The sequence below is a fragment of the Anolis carolinensis genome, chromosome 1 (assembly GCF_035594765.1).
Source record: "Anolis carolinensis isolate JA03-04 chromosome 1, rAnoCar3.1.pri, whole genome shotgun sequence".
In the NCBI taxonomy this organism is placed as follows: domain Eukaryota; kingdom Metazoa; phylum Chordata; class Lepidosauria; order Squamata; family Dactyloidae; genus Anolis; species Anolis carolinensis.
In genome coordinates this window covers 162,115,301-162,124,822 of record NC_085841.1, presented here as the reverse complement: position 1 = coordinate 162,124,822, position 9,522 = coordinate 162,115,301, and the positions used below count along the sequence as shown (strand labels likewise).

At 37.8% G+C, this 9,522-nt stretch overlaps 1 long non-coding RNA gene across 1 annotated transcript; it reads right to left on the bottom strand.

The window, feature by feature from the left end:
• Positions 1-777: 777 nt before the first annotated feature.
• LOC134292534 (uncharacterized) lies at positions 778-7,690 on the bottom strand. The gene is made up of 2 exons (XR_009999779.1): positions 5,078-7,690; positions 778-2,983 (listed from the first exon to the last, which is right to left on the bottom strand). It is a non-coding gene; the product is annotated as an uncharacterized LOC134292534 (long non-coding RNA).
• Positions 7,691-9,522: the final 1,832 nt, after the last annotated feature.

Genomic DNA, 9,522 nt, shown 5'->3' with positions numbered 1-9,522 from the left:
GCTGCTTTCAGAGGTTACAATTTCCCATGTATTTATAAAATTGGTGTAAATTGACTATAGTGCATATTTCTTATTATCATGTTCATTTGTATTGTTGAAGGCTTTCATGGCCAGAATCACTGGGCTGCTGTGAGTTTTTTGGGCTGTGCAGCCATGTTCCAGCAATGTTCTTTCTGTTCATTTGTTAGAGGTTTTTTGGGGAGGGAAGGGAGCAAGGATTATTTCTTGGTTTTATGCTGTGTAGTTTTATTGTCTACAACTTAACAGAGTTTGTTATGGCGTCAGATCAAAAGCTCTATCACTAAACAAAGTGCTGATCAGAGATTTTCATCCTAGTTCTCCCATTCAGGCATGAAAAGATGGAAATGGTAGATGGGAGAGGACTGTGGAGGATGTGCCCATTTCTAACATGTGTAATAGATGTGGTGGCCTCTAAACTTGGTTGCTATCAAAGGCCAGACCTCAAGGTCATTTAAGGATGAACAGGAGTGCATTTATCCCCACAATTCTTGCAAGGGATTCACATTGATGCTTGCTGCTGAACAGAGTTAATTTGTTCTATTACCAGATGTTCTGATCAACCCTAGAAAGATGGACACCATGGAGGGGGCTGGAGTAGTTCATGTCCTTGTTCAATTTCTGACAGTTGGGCATTGGCCAGATATTGGAGGTGTTTTAAAAAAACCTCTTGCTAGCTTAATCAGTTTTTGATTATCTTATCCAATGGCTAGGGCCTCATGAGAACAATGTATCTGTCACAGACAGAACGCCACCAGATAAGATTCAACACAGTTTATTAAAGATACAGAACCAAAAAATGCTCATAAAAAACAAAGAGCTAGGCAAACACTCGCCTTCAATATGAAAAGTCACTCAAAAACGGTTCAAAAGATAAACCGGATTAAACAGGAGTTTAATCCGGGTTAAACCAAAAATGCTTACTTCAGCCTGGCACTTTAAACAAACAAAAGCTGGTAAACAAAGATTCAATAAAACATAAATACTGGCAGCAGATTCCTCTCTGCTACTTAGCAGCTGTGGTTGAGTAACTAAGTTGTTACTCCTCCGTGCAGCGGGCGAACTCCGGGTCCAAACACATCAATCAGGGTTGCAGCGGTCAGCGGGGTCCCAATCCGGTCCGAGGTCGATAGCCAGGTGCAGGCGTCTTAGATTCCACGAATTCCACCGATAGCCAAAGAAAGGGTAGTCCAAGGTCGTAGTCAGTCAGTCAGTCAGTCAGTCCAGCGTCAATCCTGAGTAGGTAAATAATGTCCGTCAAGAAGACGACGGAGGTCCAAGCTAATAAGATTAAACACAAACATAAGATTGCACAACAAAAGCCCACACAGTTCCTCCCGCCGTCTATGCCCAGTGTCCTTGGCAACTTACGTATTCAGCAAACGAAACACACCCGTCTTCAGGAAATTCCCAACAAGAGCCCAAGCGTTCGTCCAGATTACCTTGCCCAACGCAATTAGCCCTGGATTCAAGACCCCATTTTATGCCAGTTACAACTCCTCATCGCTATCAGTTGTTACCCTAATTCCAGGTGCCTCATCATCATCATCCTCATCAGAGCTAAAACATCTTTGACTACGCCCCACAGCATCCCCAGCTGTGGATCCCGTTCCATCCCTCCAGCTCGTCCACGGGTCCGATCCTGCAACCCGCCAGTCGCTTCCCATGCTATCGTTACCAGGAACACCCAAATCCTCCCTCACACGAGTCCATTCCATGTCATCCTCTTCTGAGCTAACCACCTCTTCCTCCATTCTCTCGGTAAAACCCTCAAAGGAGTCTTCGTCAGTTGATTCTGCAAATATATCCCGCAGCCGTTTCCTCTCTCGCTCCTCAAGAGAGTCTGACTCTCGAGGAGTCTTACGACCACGTCTCCCAGTATTAGAGCCATAAGGCTCAACCATAACAGTAACATCCCCAAAAGCCCTAGCCAAAAGCTGAGGAATCTCATCAGGAAGACAAAATCAATTCCCTGTGGACTATATGTGGTCTGAGAGTCATTTTTGTGACACCATATCCCACAGCCCTCCCTTGAGTCCTGGCTTATTTCCTTTTTAATTATAGGGAACAGGCTTTATCCTTGGCCTAAGATAGCAAGCACAAAGCAAAAAAATCCTTGCATGTTTTGAGATTGACAACAATTTTGTCAAAATAAAAAGTAAGTGTGGAACACAATAGCAAAATATGCTGAGAATTGTAGTCCAGTAATGAGAATAGTGTGATTTCCACCTCATCTTAAGAAAAGGAGCACTACTGCTACTGATTTCCCATTTTGTCAGAATACACAGAAAAGTTTCAGTGTTAGTGGAGTAAGAACAAGGTGTGGATGAGGAAAAAAAAGATGTTAACCATTTTTGAATTACAGAGTGTTCTCAAGCACCAAGATCTTCTGAGAAATGTTCTTGGCTGAGCCTCATCACTGATGCCAAGGAGCAAATGCTGTCCTCTAGATCTCAAGAGGGCATCTGCTGTGTTGCTGGTAAGTCGAATCTAACATGTTGAGAAAGAAATGTTAGTAGCTGGTAAACAAAACACTACATGACTTCTATCCAGCTAGAGAATTGTACTAAAACAATGAGACTGGTGACTAATTGTCCTGATCTGTGCCTGGTTGTTGCACTATAAAAACATATATTTGTCATTGAACTATTCTTGTAAAAAGCCATGAGAATGGAAGAAAACTTAAGGAATGTGTGGTCCTTAGAATTCCTGTCATTCCTATCATGTTTTAGTCAAACCATACAGCTGGCCATTTTCTAATAGACCAAAGTTCAGCCTAGCAAGCACACTGGGATGAACCTGAAGATCTAACAGTAAAGAGTCTTTCTTAATCTCATATTTACCTTGATCCTCCAAACAAAAAGTAAGAAGTAGTGCATAATTCTTGCAAGGATCCTATAAACTTGTTTCCTGGGAAATAGTCTCAATCACCCAAGAATTCAGTTATTGGTAGATCATCTTAATTCTGTTAGAAATTATAAAATAAACTGTATCAATTCTAAAAAATAAACTAGTATCGCATGAAGCACATTTATTTTTGCTTGTCTTATTCCATACATGAGCCAAGAATCAACAAACAAAGATAGCAAGAGGCATTTATTGGACTACTTTGTCAACATAAACTGACTGTTCGGCTATGTCTGTATAAGTAGCTAAGCAGGGGAATTCTCCATTGAAACATACACATTTTCTTAAAACATGATGGACTCCAGAAATACACTATCCCCACAATATCCATGGATTCTGCATTCATGGATTCAGCTATCCATAACTTGAAAATATCATCTCACCCACAAGAAAATCTTGATTTTATAATTTCGTATAAGGGACATCTTTTTACTATGTCATTGCATATAATGGAAATTGGGCATCCATGGATTTTGGAAACCCAGGAGCGTTGTAGAAACAAGTTGCAGCAGATAAGGTGGGGCAGGGGGAGCCACTGTGCAAAGTATTTTGCAGCACTAAACTTGCCAAGGAACTCAGTTTCAACTCCAAATTCAGTACATCCTCACAAAACAGTAATAAAACTTATTTCTGGCCTCAGAAAGAACACTTTATCATCTAGCAGATAAATGAAATTCCAAAATCAAAAGTGGAACTCCATATGAAAGCTGGGATGTCACTTTAACTTTTTAAAACTATAGCAACAAGCACAAATGTACTACTATTTGACAAGAAGGGTGAAAGGATATTTTAATATAAATATTTCTGTGAACCTCCCATGTGCCTGATCTTTGAAAATAAATGTCCAAATATTTATAGGCACACATTTGTTCAATAAGATAGTCATTTAATTTTTCAACATATTTTGCTTGCCATCTACAGAAAATAGTGATCCTGATTTATCATAAAATATCAAAGCTTTTCCTTTTAAAAAACATAGTGAAAGACCACCTTTTTCCAAGTCAGTTCCTCTTTGAAATAAAGTGTATAAAAGAATAAACAGATTTCATAAGATCAGTTTTGGAATATTATCTATCCACCATTATCTATAATGGATATTTGGACAGTAACTACACGCCCCAAAACTTCCCCTTATTAATCATGGTGAATTTATTCAAATCCAATGAAATTGTAAGGCCTTCTGTGAAAGGGATCCATCACAGTCTTAAATGATATGAACCTCTGATGTATATGCCACAGGAGCATATTACTTGGTATTACAGTCACCTAAATCTAGGGACAGTTGGGAGCATTGCTGAACCACAGCTGTAGCAGAGTCCACATCATCCACTCAGGCTGAACCTGCTGGATGGCCATTCTCACATGTGTTGTCTATCATTGCCGTGGCAGGTAGCCATGGAGATTTAGAGAGTTCTTGGCTGTTGCTGGGCACCTTTCATGACATCAGCATAGGCGCCTGGCAATGGGCAAGAACTGTCTGGAGCTTTGTGGCCAGCTGTGGTGGCAACAAAGAAAAGCAAAGGTAAGCTCCATTCTCTTTCCCTGCTCTGTGAAGCTTAGGAAAAATGGGGTGGCAACACTAGACAGAGTTTCCACATCAACTATCCACACCAACCCTGAAATGCAGTGCTGCCTATTTCTGGCCTAATTCAGAATTTCTGGCCAGTGAAGACAAGCCCTTTGTCACTTTACTTCTTTTGCAAGCAGCAGTGGGGCTAGGACTCTTCTGAACTGTAAGTGATCACTCAGTCTTTAATTTTCCCCCTGTGCTAAGATAAATGTATCTCCTGTTCACTAGAAAACTGAGAACCGTAATGGCAGCATTATATGACATAGATAGCACTCCTTGCTTTCTTTTAAGTTAATTCAATCTTCTTTGAGACAAGCTAATGCTGCAGTGCTCTGCCTCTTTACCTTGAAAGAAACTCCATCAGTTGCATTAATTCTGTTTTGAGTGCATAGCCAATGTGGTGAAAATCAGGCTATCAAATGCTGCTGGTGGAACTAGTGGCAAGACTTTCTTTCCAATGAAAAGTGTCTGAAGCCCCAAAAGAAATCTCTGCCCCCCTGGAGGTTATACATTATTTTAGCGTCTTGAGCATCATTCAAAAACTACATTATAGCCAAATAAGATTAGTGCTGAAAGACATACCACTGTCTTTGTTGTCGTTGTTGTTTGCCTTCAAGTTGTTTCCAACTTTTGGTGACTTTAATATGACCCTATCACTGGGTTTTCTGAGGTGGAGAGTGTGATTCACCAAGATCACTCTGTGGCTTCCAATCCATGGCTGAACACAGCGAAGCAAACTCTGGTCTCCGGAGTTGTAGTTGAATACTCAAAGCACTGCATCACATTTGCTCTGATATAACAACTGGACAGTGCCAATAAAGGCATTAGTAAATGATTGCAAAGTGTCTTGTACAAAATAATTCAAACATCTTTACTTCTAAAATTGCGTTGTAGAATATTTTGATGTTTAAACAACTGAATAAGGTGTGGGTGCAGGCATTACACCAAGTTGAATATCACAGACCAAAAACAAATGCTTAAAAGATACTCTCATTGCAATGCTAAATATTATAAGTGACTTATACATTAAACTAATAATAATAATAATAATAATAATAATAATAATAATAATAATAATAATAATAATATGCAGAGTTCACAAACTGGATAAACATATCGGTGGGTTAATCTCTGTATGTCAGCCCATGAAAGCATTGTGTTGTAGAAATGGTGTATCTTACATTCTATAGGAAAAAACACAAACATTGATTTCAAATTTGTTTTCAGTTATAAAGAATGGCATTTGACATTCTTCAGAGGGTAAAGTAGCTTACTGGCTTTTTGAGATTCATACTGAGAGTGTTGCAACTACACTGGATTATTTTTGTTACTGTACAATAATTCCATCCACCACATGCCATGCCATCATTTAATGGATGAAGACACTCATCCCCAAAGCAGATAGGTCTTGATGAGTTTATATTTTCTAGGATTCCTGCATTTGAATGACAGACAACTGTGATCTAGTTCCCTTTCTGATTGCAATGTTTATTTTGTTTTTAGATCACAATATGACCTTCTTATTGTGACTATAAAATGGCCTGTAAAAATAATAAGGGCGATAGTGATCATATAATAGAAGGTAAAAGGGATTCACATTTCAAAACACACAGGCAAAATTATTTTCATTTATTAATGAAATAAGTTACCTTATACTGAAGTGTTTGGGGCTTATGGACAATAGATTGTACCTTATGCTAACTATCAGTAAAACAGGATTCCTCTGCTATTTTCATTTGTTATGTTGACTGGCTTATAAAGATAATATAACTGTTCTAACTAGATGGACTCTCTTTTTTCAGTTCACCCTCCATATCTTCTCTAGAAGGTTAAGCATGAGCATGAAGGATGTACAGTTGGACATTGTTTGGGTTCTGCAGATGACTCAATGCATTTTCATGTTCTTTTGTTGTTCACAAGTTATGTCTTTAGATGTAGAACTTTTTTTTAGTGTCAGGAGCAACTTGAGAAATCTGGTGTGAGAGAATTGGCCATCTGCAAGACCATTGGCCAGAGGACTCCCAGATGTTTTGATGTTTTTATCATCCTTGTGGGAGGCTTCTCTCATGTCCCTGCATAGGAGCCTCCGTTGGCCTAGGGGAATAAAAGCCTCGTGACTTGAAGGTTGGGTTGCTGACCTGAAAGCTGCCAGGTTCGAATCCCACCCGGGGAGAGCGCGGATGAGCTCCCTCTTTCAGCTCCAGCTCCATGCGGGGACACAAAAGAAGCCTCCCACAAGGATGGTAAAACATCAAAACATCTGGGCGTCCCCTGGGAAATGTCCTTGCAGACGGCCAATTCCCTCACTCCAGAAGCAACTCCGGTTGCTCCTGACACGAAAAAAAAATGTCCCTGCATGGAGTTGGAGCTGACAGAGGGAGCTCATCTGCGCTCTCCCTGGGTTGAATTTGAACTGGCAACCTTCAGGTCAGCAACCCAACCTTCAATCAGCAGTCCTGCCCGCACAATGGTTTAACCCACTGTGCCACCTGGGGCTAATATGGAACTAAAAGCACTGAATGAATAAGAGAAGATAAACCTGTAGATCTACAGCAAATATTGCCATTCAAAGAATCAGGTACATGTCAGAACTTTTTACAACATACATAGAAACAATGCTGTCCATTAGATCCCTGATTAACACAACCAAATCTCTACATCTTATGTTCAAGATGTCCCTGATTTAGATTTCTTTATACAACTACATATATTGACAGAATGTTTTTCACCTCTGTTTCCTTCTCACAAAAAAGGGAGATGCAGACTACATTGACACTCCAGAAATTCCCACTGTAGTTGAGCTCCTTCTGAAACAGGGTAGCTGTAGAAAAGAAAGATCACCTAAGTGGTCAGTGCAGATGGGGCCAAAAATGTGATCACTGAAAATAGAAAAGTTCTAAATAAGAATGATTTTCCATGTCTCATTCTCCTTAATGCTAAAAATGTTCACATTGGCAGAACATTTCATGGGAGGGGGAAAAATTCTTATCTGGGAGGAGAAATGCCCTCATTTTGTCCTTCCCATAGTTACACCCCTGAGCAATCAATTTTCCTAAATTAGCTGTGCTTATCATCTTTCTACCCCATTAAAAATATTTTATTAAGTAAAATCTACATATAACAATGCATCATACAGATTCACACAATACACATAACATTAAAAAACAAATATCTTTATTTATTACTAACTATTAACATGGAACATGGGAAGCATGAATCAGGGGAAGTTAGACATCGTTATAAAAGAAATGGAACAAATCATACTGTAATTAAACAGTTGCCTTGCACCTTCCTTATTGATATTATATATAAAATGCAGGTTGACTATTCATTATTCATAATTCTTGGAATCAGAAGTGCTTTGCATTTTGGATTTTTTTTTCAGATTTTGAAATATTTATATTTACATATACATACATTATGAAATATTTTGGAGATGGGACCCAAATCTAAACATGAAATTCATTTATATTCCATATACACCTTGTACACATAGCCTGATGATAATTTTATAGAATTATCTTTAATAATTTTGTTCATAGTGCACAAGTGGTTATGTAATCAGAAAGAAAAGAATCAGCAGTCAGTTATGAAGTTCCACAATTGTGAAGCCTCAATTCAACAAAAAGAGTTTACTTCTAGGAGCAGGGCCAACAAGGGTCATGTCATATATGCCAAGCTCTCCTTTTCCCTTTTACTTCTGCTGAACCAGCTGTGAATGCTGGCTGACAGGCAAATTGGCAAACTTCCTGTTAAGCTATAACTTTTGGGGAAATGAGATACCCCACTGTAAAAATGTCAGGAAGGGGGAGAAATCTTTTTAAAAATCCCACCTCTGACACTAATTGCGGAGATGTGGAGATGGAGGTTGTTTTTATTAATTAATTATTATATATTTTATATCCGCTGCCACCAGTTATTAAAGATGTTTTATTTAAAAGCTACCACCAAATTATAGAGGTTTTATAATGCTGCCACCAAATGTCAAGGAGATCATCAATTCTTGCCACCACTATAGGAATACGTAGCCACTAGCTACTTAGAGAAGAGACCTTTACATCTTGGTTTTTCTTTCTTCTTCTTGTTTATTCTTGATGTGTGTATATATGACAGAGACTAAGATGCTTGAAGAACTATAACACGTTTATTGAGGCACAAGGTTACAATAACGTCTTCAGAGACACTTAGATTAACAGTTACAGACTATCTGTTCCTTATCTGGAAACAGACTACCTTAAAATAAGTCACCAAACTTATTTTAAACTTGACTCAAAATCCAACCTTTGAGCTTGGTTAAAAATTGTTGTGGAATTTTTATTTGATGTTATTTGTATTTTTTAAATTAATTTTATTGTAACTTATCTTTTTATTTATTATATTTTATTATTTTATTGTATTATTTTTAGTTATTTTCTGTTATTATAGTATTTTATTGTATTAATTTTTTAGTGTTTTAAATTATTTTTTAGTGTTTTTATTATTTTTATTGTATTATTTGTATTTATTTTATTTTTTATTCTTTTATTATTGGTGTTTTTATTATTTTATTTTATTATTTGTATGTGTTATATTTTATTATTTGATTATATTATTTTTATTTATGTTTTTTAATTGTATTATTTTATTATATTATTTTTATTTATGTTTTTTAATTGTATTATTTTATTTTGTTTTTTTTAATTTGTTTTTTGTATTTATTTTATTATTTTTGTTTTTCTTTGTATTGGGTTGCTCTGAGTTCTGTGGTGTGCCTGGTCATGTTCCAAATGTATTCTCTCATGATGTTTCGCCTGCGTGTATGGCAGGCATCCTCAGAGGTTGTGAAATGTGTTGTAACAAAAGGAAGTGGGGTTTATATATCTGTGGAATGACCAGGGTGGAAGAAAGAACTGTTGTCTGCTTTAGGCAAGTGTGAATGTTAGAATTGGCACTGAATAGCCTTGTAGCTTCAAAGCCTGGATGGTTCCGGCCTGCCTGGAATGAACAAAATGTGGCTCCCAGTATTTAAAAAATCTGTGAAATCAGGA